Here is a 20,541-nt window from a genome sequence, read left to right as displayed (position 1 = left end):
AAGATGTCTCCGTTTATTTGTGTTTTGTATTTTTCAGTGTAAAAGTGCTTTTCACCCTTGCTTAAATTTATACCGAAATATTTTATTCTTTTTGATGCTATTGTAAAAAAATTATTCCCTTAATTTCCTTTTCAGGTTGTTCACAGTTGGTGTATAGAAACACAACCAATTTTTATGCGTTGATTTATCTGCAACTTTGCTGAATTCATTTCTTAGTTCTAACAGTTTTATTGAGGACTCTTTAGGGTTTTCAACCTATAGGATCATGTCATCTGTGAACAGAGATATTTACTTCTTCCTTTCCAATACAGTATGGATTTTTTTCTCACCTAATTGCTTGGGCTATGCCTTCCAGTACTATATTGAGTAGAAGTGATGAAGGTGACCTCCTTCTCTCATTTCTGATCTCAAAGGAAAAGTTTTCAATTTTTCACCACTAAGTGTGGTGTTAGTTGTGGGCTTTTCATAGAAAGCATTTATTATTTTGAGGTAGTTTCCTTCTATTCCTAGTTTGCTGAGTGTTTTTATCATGAAAGAGTGTTGAATTTTGTCAAATGTTTTTCCTGCAACAATTGAGATAATCATGTATTTTTTCCTTCCTTCTCTTAATGTGGTTTATTACATTAATATATTTTTATATGTTGAACAATACTTACATCCAGGAATAAAGCCCACTTGGTCATGGTGTATAATCCTTCTAATGCACTGCTGAATTCCATTTGCTAGTACTTTGGAATTAATATTCATATGGGATATTAGTCTGTAGTTTTCATTTCTTGTAGTGTCTTTGTCTGGATTTAGTATTAAGATACAGCTGGCTTGACAGAATGAGTTATAAAGTGTTCCAAATTTTTTGGAAGCATTTGAAAAAGACTGGTGTTAGTTCTTCTTTAAATATTTGGTATAATTTACCAGTGACACCATCCTGTCCTGGGCTTATTCTTTGTTGAGAACTTTTTGATTATCGATTCAATCTCCTTACTCATTACTGTTCTGCTCACATTTTATATTTCTTCAGTATTCAGTCCTGGTAGGTTGTGTGTTTCTAGGAATTTGTCTATTTCATCCAGGTTATCCAATTTGTTGACATACAATTGTTCATAGTCCTCTCTTTTAATCTTTTTTATATCTGTAAAACTAGTAGTAATGTCCCCTCTGTAAGTTAATTTTAGGTACATAGATATTCTTTTTTTCCCTACTCAACCTAGCTGAAGATTTTTCAATTTTGTTGATCTTTTTGAAGAACTAACTCTTGGTTTCATTTTTTTTCTCTATAGCTTTTCTATTATCTATTATATTTGTCTCTGCTCTAATCTTTATTATTTCATTCCTTTTAATAGCTTTAGGTTTAATTTGCTATTCTTTTTCTACTTCCTTGATATGTAAAGTCAGCTTTTCGTGTGAGATCTTTTTTCTTTTTTAATGTAAGTGTTCGTAGCTATAAGTTTCCCTCTAAACTCTGCTTTCACTGCCTCCCATAAATTTTGGTATGATGTGTCATTTTCATTTGTCTCAGATATTTTCTAAGTTCTCTTGTGATTTCTTCTTTGACCCATTGGTCAAAGTTTAATAAACTTTTCTTGAGTTCCTTTGGAACCCAAGATCTCTGGGCAGTCCATCTTCATCTTTCTATTTTCCAGTGTTTTCCTATGCTTCTTGTTGTGATATGTCTATGGTTTTTCAGTTGTAAGATGAAAGGTGTGGAAGGGATGGTGTGGCTCTATCTTATCCAGAACTGGAAGTCTGCAGGTCAGATTTTTGCTGTTCAATAAAGTTGAATCCAGCTCAGGTCTGGCTATGGTCCTATAGCTTCTCAGATGTATGGCAAGACACTTGTACTCTCTTAGCCTGTGTCCTTATTTATTGTTGTAGAGAGAGGTCTTAGGATTTCTAACAATCTGTCTCTATCCATCTCTGAGAATCAAAATGTCTTTTGACGAGAAAGGTTACATTTTGATGAAGTCCAATATATTGATTTGTTTTCTGTTAGAGTTTGTTTTTTTGAATTCTAATTTAAAATTTTTTACAAACTCAAAGTCCCTAAAAGTTTCTCCTATTTTTTTTCTAGAAATTTTGTTTTACATAAAATTATTTTGTACCTAAAAAATTATTTATTATATTATAAATTATTTATTATATTATATTATTATTATATTATAAAAAATTTATTTTTTACATAAAATTTCTAGAAATTTTATGTTTTACCTTACATTTAGGTCTTTGACACAGTTTGACTCAACTTTTTATATGATATGAGATAAAGTTATTCTAATTATGATGATGATGATGGTGATCATGATCATGATCATTAATAAAGGTTCAATTGGAACTAGTTGTTCCAACATCAATTATCAAAAAGAGTGTCTATTCCACCATCAAACTGCCTTGGAATCTTTGTCAAAAGCATATATGTGTGAATCTATTTCTTGACTATTCTGTTCCATTGATCAATTTGTCTATATTTATGCTGATACCACACTGTTTTGATTATGGCACCATTATTATAAGTCTTGCAATAAGGTAGTGAAAGTTTTCCAAAATGTTTCTCTTCTCAAAGTTGTTTGGACTATTCTCAGTTCTTTGGATTTTTTAATGTAAATTTTAGAATCAGATTGTCAGTTTCTATTAAAAACTGCTGTGATTTATGTCATGGATGTTTTATAGTTTTCAATGTGCAGATCTTACACATCTTTTGTCAAGTTTATCCCTAAATAATTCATATTTCTGATGTTACTGTAAATGACGTGTTTTAAATTTTATTCTGGCTGTTCATTACTTGTAGAGAGCTGAATATTTTTCCTTAACATTCATGTTCACCCAGCACTTCAGAATGTGACCTTATTTGAAAATAGGGTCTTTGAAGACATAGTTAACTAAGAATTGAGATGAGAGCATACTGAATTAGGATGGGCCACAAGCCAAGGAATGCCTAGGGCCACCAGAGCTGGAAGAGGTAAGGAAGCATTTTTCCCTAGAGCCTTCAGAGAGAACTTAGCATTACTGACACTTTGATTTGGACTTCTGGTGTACTGAACTGTGAGAGAATAAATTTCTCAGTTTTTTTAAAGCCACCAAGTTTATGGTTATTTGTTAACAGCAGTCTCAGAAAACTAGAAATACAACTAAATTTGTATACTGATCTTTTATCCTGCAACCTTTCTAAACTCACTTATTAGCTCTAGTAGTTTTTGTATATTACATAGGATTTTCTACATGGACTATCATGTTTTCTATGAATAAAGATTTTTCTATTTTTTTCCTTTGCAATCTGTATGACTTTTATTTCTCTTTCTTATTGTATTGGCTAGAACTTCTAATACAGTGTTGAATCTAATTTGTGAAAGTGTCCATTTTTGCCTTGTTTCTTATCTTAGGGGGAAAACATTTAGCCTTTAGTCACACATCATTATGTAGGTTTTTCATAGATGTATTGTATCAGGTTGAGGAAGGTCTCTTCTATATCTGGTTGCTGAGTATTTTAATCAGTAAGAGATTTTAAAATTTTAGCAAATTTTTTTTCATTCTCCCTTGAGATGATCATATGTTTTTCTCTCTTTTATGTCAATATGGTGAATTATGATTTTCAAAGATTAACCTTGCCTTGAATCCTTGGGATAAACCTTACTTGATGATGGTGTACTGTAATTTTTATATATAATTGAATTAGATTTTACTAAAGTTTTGTTAAGAATTTTTGCATATATGTCCATGAAGGAGATTGGTTTGTAGTTATCTTTCCTTGTAATATAATTGTCTGGTTAGTTATCTGGGTAATTCTACCCTTGTAGGATGAGTTGGGAAGTATTCCGTCCTCTTCAGTTTTCTAAGGATTTGGCATATAATTGGTGTTATGTCATCCTTAAATGTTTGGTAGAATTACCAGTAAAGCCATCTCGACCTATAGTTTTCTTCAAAGGAAGTGTTTTAAATGAAATTTCCATTTACTTAACAACTATAGGCCTTTCTTCTATTTTAATATAAATGTTTATACTATAAAATTTCCTGAGTGCTACTTTTGCCACATCCCACAAATTATTATATGTTGAGTTTTCATTTTCACTCAGTTCAAAATATAATTTCCCTTTTGATTTCTTCTTTGAGTTATTTAGATCTGTATTATTTCATGTTAATTTAAATATTTGGGGATTTTTCAGAGATCTTTCTGTCATTAGCTCCTCGTTTAATTCTATTGTACTCAAAATAGCATACATTTTATGATTTGAATCTTGTTAACATTATTGAGGCTTATTTTATGGTCCTGAATATGGACTATCTTGGTAAATATTCCACGTGCATGTGAAACAAATGTACGTTCTATTGTTGTTGGTGGCAAGTTCTACAATTGTCAACTAGGTGAATTGGTTCATAGTGTTGTACTTGCTGATTTTCTGTCTACTTGTTCTATCAATATTTTAGAGAAGGTGACTGTAATTGTGGATTTGTCTGTTTATCCTTGTAGTTCTATCAATTTTGGCTTCATGTATTTTGAAGCACTGCAATATGTGAATGTTTATGATTGTTTTGTCCTCTTGACAAACTCACCACTTAAAATTATGTAATGACATTCTATGACCATAATTTCCCTGGTATTATTCTTTTCTCTGAAATTTATTGTAACTGATATCAATATAGCCACTCAAGCTTTGTTCTGACTGGTTAAGATTGTTCATCTTTTTCTATTCTTTTACTTGTAATCAGTTTGTATCTTTAAATTTCAATTAAGGTTCTTATAGGCAGTATATATTTGTGTCTTGCTTTTCTATACAATCTGACAATCTCTGCTTTATAATTGAGGTCTTTAGACCATTTACATTAATGTGATTATTGGTATTGACATGTTTGGGTTTTAATCATCTTGCTATCTGTTTACATTTGTCCCATCTGTTCTTTGTTCTCTTTTCCCTCCAACATTTTTTTGAATGAGTATTCTTAAGATTCCATTTTATCTCATATGTTGGTAATATACATTTTTAACATTTCAGAACCTACCTTCAAGTGATATTAAGGTATAGAATAAGAACTTTAAGATTGTGTACTTCCATTCCCTATCTCTTGGCCTTTGTGCTACTATTGACATATATTTTACTCCCACACGCTATAAATCCTACAGTACACAGTTGGGGGCAATCCAAAGGCTCGTGTTGTTTCCCCTCTCTCAGAGAACTTTTCCCTCCACTGTCCGATGTTCAGCAACTGAAAATTGTTCTTTTATATATTTTGTCCTGATTTTAGTTGTTTTAGTTAGGGAAGTAAATCCAGTCCCTGTTACTCTATTTTCATTTGAAGCATAAATGTGGCTTGATGTCTCACGTGATGGTTAATTTTGGAGGCTTTATTTCACTTCTAACCAAAGTGCATTTCCTATGTATCTCGACTCCCTGGAAGAGTCCAGTGTCTGTGCACTCTTCCTCTGGCTAGAAAATTCAAACTGCATTGCTTTCTTTGGTCACAAGGTGGCCCTTAAGTTTATTTTCTGAATTTCCTTCAATAGATTTGAATTTTTAAAGAAAAAAATTCAGTAATTATTTGTAGTCAACTGTTATATTATCTGCATTATTATTTCAATTTTGTTAGAAATACATAAAGATTCAAACATGTATCCTTGTTTATCATTTGCTGAATATCACTAAATCTATACTTACTCAGTTTTACATTCATCAGATATCTACTAGATATGTATGATGTGCTAAAACTCCAATGACCCAATCCATATCTACATCTCAAAACTTTCTTGAACACCGTTTTTCTTTGATAACAAAGGGCACACTCTCTAATCTCACTGCCTTCTCTTTGCTAGATTTTTTAGGCATTTATGGGAAGAATTTGTCTATCCCTTTTGTGGAGAATGGCCACTGTGAGGGAGAAAAGGAGGCTCAACACATAGAGATGATGTCAACAGGCAAATGCAGCCAGACCTTAGATATAGCTGTTCTCCTCAAAGGAACTTCATGCCCTGCTCCTTTATTGTCTTTTGCTCACTTTCTGCTGGTTGTTTGTTGCCCAAGGGTTTTACATGGAGCCTGACCACCCACATACTACTCCCTTAGATGCCCTTTCAGATCCAAACACTCTGTTAAGAGCCAAGGGAAGCTGGTTAGCAGAAAGCATTCTGTCCAGAGACTAGAATCCTAAATTCATCATTCTCTGAGGTTGACAGGGCATCTTGAATCTACCTATATACGAAGAGATGTACATTTTTCTGGGCATATGCATGTCTAACCTATCAAGGTATACCATGGATTCACTCACATATGAGCTTCCAATTTCTCTTCAGGAAGGAAATGCTGAATATCCTTAGGCCAAGAAAGCCAGAATGCTTCTGTTTTCCATAGAAGCTGGTGCAAATATTGGCAATCAAGAGCGGTAAGTCTGGGAGACTTCCCTGGCAGTCCAGTGGTTGAGACTCTGCACTTCCACTGCAGGGGGCGCAGGTTTGATCCCCGGTCAGGAACTAAGATCCCGCATGGCATGGCTAAAAAATAAAATAAGAAAAAGAGTGAGAAGTTTGGTAGGGCATAAGCTTCTCAGTTCATCAATTTTCCTGTCTTTTCAACTTTAGCCTTTCTCTCTATAAACTTCTGTCTCACATGAATGTAATACCTTGTGTCTCAAGTACCTGGAGGAAGGAGGGCTTTGAAATTGATTAGGCATCTGATTCATGATGTCTGTGGTTTGCTGTGTTACATGTCATTTTCGCCTGCCTAGCCACTTTTCCCTTTGGTTTCATAAGTGCTATTGCGATGTTATATTCTAGAGCAGGGTTACCGAACTTTTTCTGTTAGGGCCAGATAATAAATATGTAGGTTTTACAGGCGGGCCATACCATTTCTTTCACAAGTACTCAATTCTGCCACTGTAGGCCAAAACCAGCCATAGATAATATGTAAATTAATAAACATGTCTGTATTCCAATTAAACTTTATGGACACCAAAATTTGAATTTCATATGATTTCTACATGTCACAAAATATTCTTGATTTTTTTCAACCATTAAAAAACATAAAATTTATTCTTAGCTCATTGGCCAAAAAAATGAGCAGTAGGCCTGATTTGGCTCATGGGTTGTGGTTTGCCAGCTTCTGTTCTAGAATTCTAAGTTTATTTCCACAAAAGAAATAATATGCATAATATGTATTTCACCTACTTAGCACACTGCAAGGCAACTTTTTTTCCCAAGTTCTACTGGAACACTTAAACCCAAGAGTCCTCCAATCAGTCTTCTCATAAAGATCTCCACATTTGGGTATCCACTGAATTCACTGACATAATCTCCTGGCAACCAACTCAATATAGGATAATTTTTCACATTCATAGGTTTCACGGGGGTGGTGTGAGGAGGGACTGTCTCAAATTTTAAGTGAGCTGTTCCCTCACACATCTTGTATAGTCTCATGAATTATGGAAGTTTCTTGGGAAAGAACTACACCTAAGAAAGACCCAGACAGGCAAGGTCTTTTCCATGAAGCTAAACGGGGAGAGGGGATTTATCCACAGTTTATAGAACAGAGTGAAGATTCAATTCATTGGGAATTCCAGAGACATAGTGGGACTTTCTCACCTTAAGGATTCCTGAACATCAACAACCTGTGGAGATGGTGAGAATGGGGCACAACAACAGAGGAATGGACTTACCTACCCCTTAGCCTATTGGACTTGTTTGTGAGTATAGGGAAGACCTGGCTTTGGGAACTTCCCCAAATAGCTGAAGGTAATATCTAAAGGGTTGGGTCATGCATATGCCACTGGGAATAAGAGCTTAAAGAAAGATTACAAACTTATTGCCTCATCAAGTGCACACAAAAGCCCTGGGAGGTGATTATTATCTTCATCTTGCTGATAAACATAATGATTTTTAAAGAGGTATGTCTCATCATTATTAGGTTTATACTTCTAAATAAGAGACCAAGGTAAGCTAAAACGAAGATTCTGTCACAAGTGCTTAGTAAGTGCTCACGTTGCTTTTATCAGGTTGTCAAGCTCTTTCATTAAGTAGTAGGTGTTGTTTTGAAAAATGAGAAAATAGAGGGAGTGCCCTGGCAGTCCAGTGGTGAGGACTCGGAGCTCTCACTGCTGTGGCCCGGGTTCAATTCCTGGTCTGGGAACTAAGATCCCACAAGCCGGGCGGCGTGGCCAAAGGAAAAAAAAGTACATGGAGGATATAATGTGTGGGTTGCCAGGACCTCAAATCTTAAAAATGAGGATGCCCTCTGAGAGTTCTAAATGGATAAATCTGATAGACAATGAACATGGCTTTCCGTCTCTGTGAATAACACAAGAAATTATCTGTGGATGTGATACTGAAAACGTTGGGAAGATCTAGTACTCCAATCAGCAGCATCTGGGAGTTGTCCAATGCAGGTAAAAAAAAAAAAAAAAAAAACGAGAAAATAGAGATAAGAAAATAAAAATTATTCATAGTTCTACCAGAAAGAGATACTTTTACTTTATATATCCTTAGACTGTCTATTCATATATAAAATATAAACGATTTTAAGGGAAAAAAACAGAGAATGCTTTTTTAAACTGCTTTATTAACGTCACAATATATAAAGAACATCTCTCCATGCAATAGGTAAAACTCTCCTGCTGACAGAAACTTACAGATTAGGTCAGAAACACAACATTCAATTAGAAGCTGGTAACAGGAGACCCACAAGAAACAAGTAACACCAAAAGGTTTACAACAAAGGTACATCACAAACATGTAAGTTTAGGAAGCAGGTGTGTCTCCCTACTAACTTCAGGGAAAACATCAGGATTCAAGGCATAAGGCAAAACTCATCATGATGGTCATGGTGAGGGGGGTCCGTGCTAACTGCCCACAGACTATGACGCAACTGCTTTTCCCTCAGCTTTTCCATCAGCTGCCTCACCTCCTCCCCAATCCTTTCCATATTCTCTTCTCTCATCCTTGCCTGTGGCTCTTCAAGCCTCTGAGTCATGTCCCATCTATACTGCAGGATGGGCTGCCTAACACGGAACCTCCTACGATTTCCTCTAGGTACACAATATTCACCAGCTTCCAAAGGGAGGGCGAAAGGCTCTCCTTTATTAGCATCCTGCCCCTTTTCATCCTTGTTTTCATTCTCCTGGTTGGCATTTTCCATGTAGAGATTTTTTACTGCTTGCTCCTCTTTGGACGCCATTGCTCCTACGAGACAAAAGAGAGAAGGGACTATTTTCTGGGTGGACTGATCAGCACCGAGGACAGAGGCCCTACTAAGCACCTCTCAAGACTTCCAGCCCCGGATGTAAAGGCTCTTCAAATTTTCGTTTTCCCACCTGAGAGGCTCCCTACGCCCTCTAGGGGGCCCCCAGTCCGAGCTCTCCCCCCTCCCTCGCCCAAAACCCACCATTTTCCCTGCCTATCCATGCCCACGTCTCTGCAGGCACCAAAATGGAGGACGGGGTACGGGGGGAGCATTTGGGGGGTCTTAGGGCTATCCACACGTTCCCCCCACCTGCCCACTGTCCCCCGCACCGACCTGGGCCTATCCTCGCGGTCTCCTGCTCCTCCCGATTCTTGCTGCAAGTGCGCCGCCGCGACACTTCCACTCGCAGACCTGCAGAGAGTAAGGGTGGGGGAAGGGGGGCTGCTGCATCCGGACGCTCGGCCCCTTCTCGGCCCCGCATCTCCCACCCCCGGCCACCCCCACCCAGCGTCCCCCGCTCCCATCCTCAGCCGCCCCCGCGCCGACCACCATTTTCTACCCCGAGAAGAAGGGGGCGGGGCGGGGCGGGGGCGTCGGAAAATCTCGCTGTGTTGCGAGAAGCAGGCTGTCGCCTCAGGGCCGCTCGGCCCGCCCCCAGAGAAGGCCTACCGTTTTCTGTGGCCAAACGCCAGGCCGCAGGGGGCGTGGGGGCTGCGGTCTCCGCCCCGGGGCAACCGGACCCCCAGGGAGGGGTCCGCAGGCCGTGTCCGCTCGCCAACGCCACCTCTGCGGACCCCCCTCCGGGTCCCTTACCTGCTGCCCCCGCGCCTCGTATTCTTGGGGGCCGACCTCAGCCCGCACTCCCTCAGGGCCACCGGGAGCAGGGACCGAGAAGGGAGCGAGCGACGGCCGGGTCTAACACTAGAGCAGGGCACGCTCGAGTTGGCGCGGGCCGGTCACGTGCGCCCTCCGTCACCGCGGGACGCTACGCCTTCGCACCGCCCCCCTTCTGCCCCGTGGGGTCGCGAAGAGCCGGCGGTGCTCACCTCCCCCTTCCCCCCGTGTCACTTGTCCAAGCACCGGCTTGGGCCCCGACACTTCCCTTTCTTTGTGTGTTCCTGGGCCTTTCTCTAAAGGCCACGGAAGGGCAGTATCTTCCCGGGGGGCGGGGGGCCGTTGACCCTTACCAATGCTCTTCTGGGGACTTGCTTTTGCCCTCCTCTGCTCCCAGGACACACCTCCTTCCACCTGCTGTGCTTTCTGCTACCAATCTCTCCCTTTTCCCTCCACAAAAATGCATAGAAGAAATGTGTCCAGAAAAGAGCCCAGGAGAGAGGATTTTAAAAAATTCTTAATATCTCTCTGTTTTGCTCCTTTTATTTTGGACAAAAAAGTCAATATACTTTTTAAAAAGGAAGTAAATCGTTTTTATTTGAAAAACAGTGTTAAAGTTGGAAAAAAGACCAACCACCTGTCTCTTCTGCAGTCATTATATAAATATAGACTCTACAGGCAGCTACGTTTTTAGAATTTGGAAAAGGACAGGGAAGCTGATGGCTCCCCTTGTGAGTGGCCACTAGATACATGAGGCCCTTCCATGAGGTGAGCCAATAAGTGTGTAGTGCAGCAGAGCCTTGTTTGTTTTTCAGAACTAAAACAACAACAGAAACGCCTTCACAAATATCTGATTCAAAAGGCAATAAGTATGCCTATTTGCAAATCGCATGATCATGTATTGATAGACTCCTAAGGGATCTACAATAAACCTACTGTAGAAGTAAGAATTTAATTTAGCATGGTTGTAGTTATGGATAGATATACAAAAACTCAGTTGTGTTCCTGTATGCTAGCAATGAACCATTGGAAATTGAAATTTTGTGTGTGTGTATGAAATGTATGATAGGTTCCAAAAACGTGAAATACTTAGGGATAAATTTAAGAAAACGTAGAAAACATATACATTGAAAACTACAAAAGACTGCTGAAAGAAGCTAAAGGTCAGAATAAATGTGAAGGTAAACCATGATCCTGGGTCAAGAAATTCAGTACTCTTAAGATATTAATTCTCTCCAAATTGATCTATAAATTCAGTGCAGTCAGAATAAAACTTGCAGTAGGCAACTTCATGTAAACTGATAAACTTAATCCCAAATTTATATGGAAATGCAAAGTGCCTAGAATAGACAAAATAATTTTGAAAAGAAAACCACAAATCTGGAAAATTGCATTATCTGAGTTCCAGACTTATGATGTAGTAGTAAAGGTAGTGTAGTAGTGGCATGTACAGACATTGGGCTTATCAAAAAAAAAAAAATGTCTGCTCTTTGAAAGATATGGTTAAGAAAATGAAGTGGGAAGCTGGGAGAAAATACTTATAATATGTATAACCAACAAAAGGTTTGTATCCAGAAGATATATAAAGAACTCTTAAATTTCAAAATAAGAAAGCAAACAATGCAATTAAAAAATTTCACAAAAGTACATATGCAAATTACCAATGAGCTCATGGAAAGATCCTCAATCTCATTAATCATCAGGAAAATGTAAAAAACAAGACAAAACAAAACCCAGAATTAAATATCACTGCACACTCATCAGAGTAGCTAATATTTAAAAGTCAGACAATCCTAAGTATTTTTTTTAAATAGTAGTCTCTTATCCATGTCTTTACGTCACCACTTTTTTTTTAAAGTCTTTATTGAATTTGTTACAAAATTGCTTCTGTTTTACGTTTTGGTTTTTTTGGCCACAAGGCATGTGGGATCTTAGTTCGATTCCCCTGCACTGGAAGGCGAAGTCTTAACCACTGTACCACCAGAGAAGTTCCCAATCCTAAGTATTTTTGAGGATATGGAACAACTGGAACTCTCATTCATTGCTGGTAAGAAGTTCAACCACCTTGAAAGACTTCAACAGTTTCTTGAAAAGTTAAACTTATACTTACCATATGTCCCAGAAATTCCACTCTTAGGAATTTTCCCAAACAGAATTTAAAACATTTCCTCAAAAAGATTTGCACAGGAATGTTCACAGCAATTTCATTTATGATAGGCCCTAAGTGGATACAATCCAAATGTCCATCAAGAAATGAATAGAGAAACAAATTTGATGTTTTCATGAATTAGAATACTACTAAGCAATAGAAAGAGGCAAACTACTGGTACAAGCAATAACAGAGATGCATCTCAAAACATATTATACTTAGGGAAAGATACCAGACACAAAATAGTACATTCTGTGTGATTCCATTTATATAAAGTTAGAGGCAAAACTAAATTATATTGATATAAATTTAATCAAATCAATGTTTGCCTGGCTTGAAGGTTGTGATTTTTCTGACTGTAAAAGGGGCATAACAGAACTTTCTTAGCTGAGGGAAATGTTCTCTATCTTGACAGAGTAGTGACTCCACTGGAAAATACATTTGTTGAAATCATTGAATTGTATAGTTAAAATGTATGTATCTTATTGTATGTAAATTACACCCCAGTAAAGGAAATTAAAAATCAAATTATCTAGGAATAAATCTAATTAAATACTTATAAGACCTCTACACTGAAAATTATAAAATAATTCTGAGAAACATTAAAGAAGACCTAAATAAGTATAGAAATATGGATTGAAAGACTCAATATTTTCAAGTGGTCAGTTATTCCCAAATTGATATATAAATTCAATGCAATCCCTATAAAAATCCCAGCAGGTTATTTTTCTGTTGGCAAGCAGATTCCAACTATGTATATGAAAATGCAAAGAAAGAGCCAAATATAGCCAAGACAACTTTGAAGAAGAGAGCTCCAAGATTTCCATACTAGATACCAAACTTAATACAATGCTATAGTGAATAAATAGTATGACATTGTCTCAAATATTAACATATATGTGTATACACACAGACACAGACACACACGTATGGACCTGTGAAACATACCTACACATACTGTCACTTGATTTATGGCAAAGATGACAGTGCAGTGGAGAAAGGATTTAAAAAAAAAAAAGTCATAGCAGGTCAAATAAATATCCATGTGTGAAGAATATTTGTTAACTCCACCTAAGTAACACACAAAAATAAATTCCCAGAGGATTGCAGATCTAAATGGGAAAGGTAAAAATGTCATTCTAATGCAAAATGCACAGGAAATCATCTTCATGACTTTGGAGTAGGCAGTGTTCTTAAAGAGGGCACAAAAAGGACTAATTACAAAGGATAAAAAAGATTATAAATTGTACTTTATTAATATCAGAAACTTCCATTCATCAAAAGACATATCAAAAGAATAAGGAAGCAAGCCACAAACTAGGAGAAGGTTTTTGGAACACATATATCTGAGAAATGATTTGTATCTATAATGTATAAAGAACTCTCAAAAATGAATAAGAAATAGACAATCCAAGAGAAAAATGGGCAAACACATTAAAACAGCAGCTCAAAAAACAGAATATCCAAATGTCTAGTAAATTTGTGAAAATATGCTCAACTTCATTAGTGTGCAGAGAAATGCAAATTGAAACCAAAATGTGATACCACTAAACACCACCCAGAATGTCTAAAATAATAAAGACAGAAAATATCAAGTGTTTTTTAATTAATTAATTTATTTATTTATTTTTATTTTTGGCTGTGTTGGGTCTTCGTTTCTGTGCAAGGGCTTTCTCTAGTTGCGGCAAGCAGGGGCCACTCTTCATCGCAGTGCACGGGCCTCTTACTATCACGGCCTCTCTTGTTGCGGAGCACAGGCTCCAGACGCGCAGGCTCAGCAATTGTGGCTCAGGGGCCCAGTTGCTCCGCGGCATGTGGGATCCTCCCAGACCAGGGCCCCAACCCGTGTCCCCTGCATTGGCAGGCAGATTCTCAACCACTGCGCCACCAGGGAAGCCCCAAGTGTTTTACAAGTACAATTAGAACTGGTACTATCACTTTGGAAAACTATTTGGCAGAATATATAAAGGTAAACATATGTATACTCTATGACCCAGCACTCTTACTCTAGATTCGCCCGTAATAAAAATGTGTGCATTGGTTTACCCAACAACATTTACACCTATGTTCATAATAGCACTTTTTAAACTGCCCAATATTACCAAGTACTCAAATGTTCTTCATCAGGAAAATGTACAGGTTAATTGTGTATTAACACAGTGTATTATTCAGCAATAAAAATGTACAAATTAGAGGACCTTCAAGATGGCAGAGGAGTAAGACGTGGAGATCACCTTCCTCCCCACAAATACATCAAAAATACATCTACATGTGTAACAACACCTACAGAACGCCTACTGGAGGCTGGCAGAAGACCTCAGACTTCCCAAAAGTCAAGAAACTCTCCACATACCTGCCTGTGTGTCTGACAGGGATTTGGTGCTCTGGCCAGGTGTCAGGCCTGAGCATCAGAGGTGGGAGAGCCAAGTTCAGGACATTGCTCCACCAGAGACCTCCTGGCCCCATGTAATATCAATCGGCGAGAGCTCTCCCAGAGATCTCCATCTCAACACTAAGACCCAGCTCCACTCAACAACCAGCAAGCTCCAGTACTAACACCCCATGCCAAACAACTAGCAAGACAGGAACACAACACCACCGATTAGCATAGAGGCTGGCTGAAATCATACTGAGTTCACAGACACCCCAAAACACACCACTGGACTCGGTCCTGCCCAGCAGAAAGACAAGGCAGGACTCGGTCCTGCCCAGCAGAAAGACAAGATCCAGCCTCATCCACCAGAACACATCCACCAGAACACAGGCACATCCACCAGAACACAGGCACCAGGAGCAAGGTAAAAACCCACCAGACCAAACAAATGAAGAGGAAATAGGCAGTCTACCTGAAAAAGAATTCAGAGTAATGATAGTAAAGATGATCCAAAATCTTGGAAATAGAATGGAGAAAATACAAGAAAGGTTTAACAAGGGCCTAGAAGAACTAAAGAGCAAATAAAAATGATGAACAACACAATAAATGAAATTAAAAATTCTCTAGAAGGAATCAATAGCAGAATTACTGAGGCATAAGAATGGTTAAGTGACCTGGAAGATAAAATAGTGGAAATAACTACCACAGAGCAGAATAAAGAAAAAAGAATGAAAAGAATTGAGGACAGTCTCAGAGACCTCTGGGACAACATTAAATGCACCAACATTCAAATTATAGGGGTCCCAGAAGAAGAGAAAAAGAAAGGGTCTGAGAAAATATTTGAAGAGATTAGAGTTGAAAATTTCCCTAATATGGGAAGGGAAATAATCAATTCCAGGAATTGCAAAGAGTCCCATACAGGATAAATCCAAGGAGAAACACGCCAAGACACATATTAATCTATCAATATTAAGCTTTAAAAAATTATATATAAAGAAAAAATATTAAAAGCAGCAAGGGAAAAACAACAAATAACATACAAGGGAACACCCATAAGGTTAACAGCTGATCTTTCAGCAGAAGCTCTACAAGCCAGAAGGGAGTGGCAGGACATATTTAAAGTGATGAAAGGGAAAAACCTACAACCAAGATTACTCTACTCAGCAAGGATCTCATTCAGATTCGACAGAGAAATTAAAACCTTTACAGACAAGCAAAAACTAAGAGAATTCAGCACCACCAAACCAGCTTTACAACAAATGTTAAAGGAACTTCTCTAGGCAGGAAACACAAGAGAATGAAAAGACCTACAATAACAAACCCAGAACAATTAAGAAAATGATAATTGGAACATACATATTGATAATTACCTTAAATGTAAATGGATTAAATGCTCCAAACGAAAGACAAAGACTGGCTGAATGGATGCAAAATCAAGACCCATATATATGCTGTCAACAAGAGACCCACTACAGACTTAGGGACACATACAGACTGAAAGTGAGGGGATGGAAAAATATTCCATGCAAAGGGAAATCAAAAGAAAGCTGGAGTAGCAATTCTCATATCAGACAAAATCGACTTTAAAATAAAGACTATTACAAGAGATAAAGAAGTACACTACATAATGATCAAGGGACCAATCCAAGAAGAAGATATAACAATTGTAAATACTTATGCACCCAACATAGGAGCACCTCAAAACATAAGGAAAATGCTAACAGCCATAAAAGGGGAAATCGACAGTAACACAGTAATAGTAGGGGACTTTAACACCCCACTTTCACCAATGGACAAATAACCAAAATGAAAATAAATAAGGAAACACAAGCTTTAAATGATACATTAAACAAGATGGACTTAATTGATATTTATAGGACATTCCATCCAAAACAACAGAATACACTTTCTTCTAAAGTGCTCATGGAACATTCTCCAGGATAGATCATATCTTGGGTCACAAATCAAGCTTTGGAAATTTAAGAAGATTGAAATCGTATCAAGTATCTTTTCCGTTGACAACACTATGAGACTAGATATCAATTACAGGAAAAAAACTGTAAAAAGTACAAACACATGGAGGGTAAACAATACACTACTAAATAACCAAAGAATCACTGAAGAAATCAAAGAGGAAATCAAAAAATACCTAGAGACAAATGGCAATGAAATCACGATGACCCACAACCTATGGGATGCAGCAAAAGCAGTTCTAAGAGGGAAGTTTATAGCAATACAATTCTACCTCAAGAAACAAGAAAAATCTCAAATAAACAGCCTAACCTTACACCTAAAGCAATTAGAGAAAGAAGAACAAAAAAACCCCAAAGTTAGCAGAAGGAAAGAAATCATAAAGATCAGATCAGAAATAAATGAAAAAGAAATGAAGGAAACAATAGCAAAGATCAATAAAACTAAAAGCTGGTTCTTTGAGAAGATAAACAAAATTGATAAACCATTAGCCAGACTCATTGAGAAAAAAAGGGAGAAGACTCAAATCAGTAGAATTAGAAATGAAAAAGGAGAAGTAACAACTGACACTGCAGAAATACAAAGGATCATGAGAGATTACTACAAGCAATTATGTGCCAAGAAAATGGACAACCTGGAAGAAATGGACAAATTCTTAGAAAAGCACAACCTTTTGAGACTGAACCAGGAAGAAATAGAAAATATAAACAGACCAATCACAAGCACTGAAATTGAAACTGTGAGTAAAAATCTTCCAACAAACAACAGCCCAGGACCAGATGGATTCATAGGCAAATTCTATCAAACGTTTAGAGAAGAGCTAACACCTATCCTTCTCAAACCCTTCCAAAATATAGCAGAGGGAGGAACACTCCCAAGCACATTCTACAAGGCCACCATCACCCTGATACCACAACCAAACAAAGATGTCACAAAAAAAAGAAAACTACAGGCCAATATTACTGATGAACATAGATGCAAAAATCCTCAACAAAATGCTAGCAAACAGAATCCAGCAGCACATTAAAAAGATCATACACCATGGTCAAGTGGGGTTTATCCCAGGAATGCAAAGATTCTTCAATATACACAAATCAATCAATGTGATACACCATATTAACAAACTGAAGGAGAAAAACCATAAGATAATCTCAATAGCTGCAGAAAAAGCTTTCAACAAAATTCAACACCCATTTATGATAAAAACTCTCCAGAAAGTGGGCATAGAGGGAACCTACCTCAACACAATAAAAGCCATATATGATAAACCCACAGCCAACATCATTCTCAATGGTGAAAAACTGAAACCATTTCCACTAAGATCAGGAAGAAGGCAAGGGTGCCCACTCTCACCACTATTATTCAACATAGATTTGGAAGTTTTAGCCACAGCGATCAGAGAAGAAAACGAAATAAAAGGAATACAAATCGGAAAAGAAGAAGTAAAACTGTCACTGTTTGCAGATGACATGCTACTATACATAGAAAATCCTAAAGATGCCACCAGAAAACTACTAGAGCTAATCAATGAATTTGGTAAAGTAGCAGGATACAAAATGAATGCACAGAAATCTCTTGCATTCCTATACACTAACAACAAAATATCTGAAAGAGAAATTAAGGAAACACTCCCATTTACCACTGCAACAAAAATAACAAAATACCTAGGAATAAACCTACCTAAGGAGACAAAAGACCTGTATGCAGAAAAATATGACACTGATGAAAGAAATTAAAGATGATACAAGCAGATGGAGAGGTATACCATGTTCTTGGATTGGAAGAATCAACATTGTGAAAATGACTATACTACCCAAAGCAATCTACAGATTCAGTACAATCCCTATCAAACTACCACTGGCATTTTTCACAGAACTAGAACAAAACATTTCACAATTTGTATGGAAACACAAAAGACCCCGAATAGCCAAAACAATCTTGAGAAAGAAAAATGGAGCTGGAGGAATCAGGCTCCTGGACTTCAGACTATACTACAAAGCTATAGTAATCAAGACACTATGGTAGTGGCATGGAAATAGAAATATAGATCAATGGAACAGGAGAGAAAGCCCAGAGATAAGCCCACACACATATAGTCACCTTATTTTTGATAAAGGAGGCAAGAATATACAGTGGAGAAAAGACAGCCTCTTCAATAAGTTGTGCTGGGAAATCTGGACAGCTACGTGTAAAAGAATGAAATTAGAACACTCCCTAACACCATACACAAAAATAAACTCAAAATGGAGTAAAGACCTAAATGTAAGGCCAGACACTATAAAACTCTTAGAGGAAAACATAGGCAGAACAATATCACATAAATCACAGCAAGATCTTTTTTGACCCACCTCCTAGAGAATTGGAAAAAAACCAAAAATAAACAAATGGGACCTAATGAAACTTAAAAGCTTTTGCACAACAAAGAAAACCATAAACAACACAAAAAGACAACACTCAGAATGGGAGAAAATGTTTGCAAACGAAGCAACTGACAAAGGATTAATCTCCAAAATTAGCAAGCAGCTCATGCAGCTCAATATCAAAGAAAGAAACAACCCAATCCAAAAATGGGCAGAAGACCTAAATCAACATTTCTCCAAAGAAGATATACAGATTGCCAACAAACACATGAAAGGATGCTCAACATCACTAATCATTAGAGAAATGCAAATCAAAACTACAATGAGGTATCACCTCACACCGGTCAGAATGGCCATCATCAAAAAATCTACAAACAATAAATGCTGGAAAGGCTGTGGAGAAAAGGGAACCCTCTTGCACTGTTGGTGGGAATGTAAATTGATAGAGCCACTATGGAGGTTCCTTAAAAAACTAAAAATAGAACTACCATATGACCCAGCAATCCCACTACTGGGCATATACCCTGAGAAAACCATAATTCAAAACAGTCATGTACCACAATGTTCATTGCAGCTCTATTTACAATAGCCAGGACATGGAAGCAACCTAAGTGTCCATCAACAGATGAATGGATATAGAAGATGTGGCACATATATACAATGGAATATTACTCAGCCATAAAAGGAAACAAAATTGAGTTATTTGTAGTGAGGTGGATGGACCTAGAGTCTCTCATACAGAGTGAAGTAAGTCAGAAAGAGAAAAACAAATACCATATGCTAACACATATATATGGAATCTAAAAAAACGAAATGGTTCTGAAGAACCTAGGGGCAGGACAGGAATAAAGACTCAGACATAGAGAACGGACTTGAGGACACGGGGAGGGGGAAGTGTAAGCTGGGATGAAGTGAGAGAGTGGCACTGACATATATACACTACCAAATTTAAAATAGGTAGCTAAAGGGAAGCAGCCGCATAACACAGGGAGATCAGCTCGGTGCTTTGTGACCACCTAGAGGGGTGGGATAGGGAGGGTGGGAGGGAGACACAAGCACGAGGGGCTATGAGGATATATGTATACATATATCTGATTCACTTTGTAATACAGCAGCAACTAACAGAACAATGTAAAGCAATTATACTCCAATAAAGATGTTAAAAAATGTACAAATTACAACTACACATAATATAAATGGATCTCACAAACATAATATTGAGATAAAGAAGCCAGAGTGAAAAAGAATAATGTATATGAGTTTGTATGTATTTCAACATAGGCATAACCATCATAACTATCTATGATGCTAGAATTCAGGGTAGTGGCAGTCTTGGGTAAATTACTGGAATGGAATTTCTACAGTGTTGTTAATGTTCTGGGTTTTTTGTTTTGAGCATTTGTTAAATGGTTTTAGTTTGTAAAAGTTTATTGAGCTACATATTTATGATTTGGGCACTTTTACATATGTATTTTATTTCTATTAAAATGTTCCCTAAATGCCGAACAAACTTACATCATTCCTCTCATAGTAAACTGTTAAACTCAAAAAAAATTCTCACATTATTGGTGGGTATATAGTTTGGTACATTCTTTTTTAAATTTTTATTTTATTGAAGTACAGTTGATTTACAATGTTGTGTTAATTTCTACTGTACAGTAAAGTGATTCTGTTATACATATATCATTTTTTTCATATTCT

At 37.3% G+C, this 20,541-nt stretch overlaps 1 protein-coding gene and 2 pseudogenes across 4 annotated transcripts in view; 1 reads left to right on the top strand and 2 right to left on the bottom strand.

Moving 5' to 3' along the window:
* Positions 1-8,393, bottom strand: part of LOC309653221 — a 31,915-nt pseudogene extending 23,522 nt beyond the window's left edge. The window contains exon 1 of the transcript XR_014268777.1: positions 6,250-8,393. The product of XR_014268777.1 is annotated as an uncharacterized misc_RNA (transcript). The remainder of the gene's footprint in view (positions 1-6,249) is intronic.
* The window catches only part of BEX3 (brain expressed X-linked 3), a 265,627-nt gene that overhangs the window by 163,882 nt on the left and 81,204 nt on the right, over positions 1-20,541 (top strand). The window lies entirely within an intron of this gene.
* On the bottom strand, positions 8,512-10,209 carry LOC309653253 (protein BEX1 pseudogene; annotated as a pseudogene). 2 transcript variants are annotated; one of them, XR_014268775.1, is made up of 3 exons: positions 9,966-10,209; positions 9,486-9,563; positions 8,512-9,151 (listed from the first exon to the last, which is right to left on the bottom strand). The product of XR_014268775.1 is annotated as a protein BEX1 pseudogene (transcript). The 2 variants fall into 2 exon arrangements; XR_014268776.1 differs by lacking the exon at positions 9,966-10,209 and adding an exon at positions 9,822-9,959.

Source organism: Balaenoptera physalus (genome assembly GCF_965194825.1).
Source record: "Balaenoptera physalus genome assembly, chromosome: X".
NCBI lineage: Eukaryota > Metazoa > Chordata > Mammalia > Artiodactyla > Balaenopteridae > Balaenoptera > Balaenoptera physalus.
The sequence above is the reverse complement of the archived record's forward strand: the minus strand, read 5'-3'. Positions and strand labels throughout refer to the sequence as shown.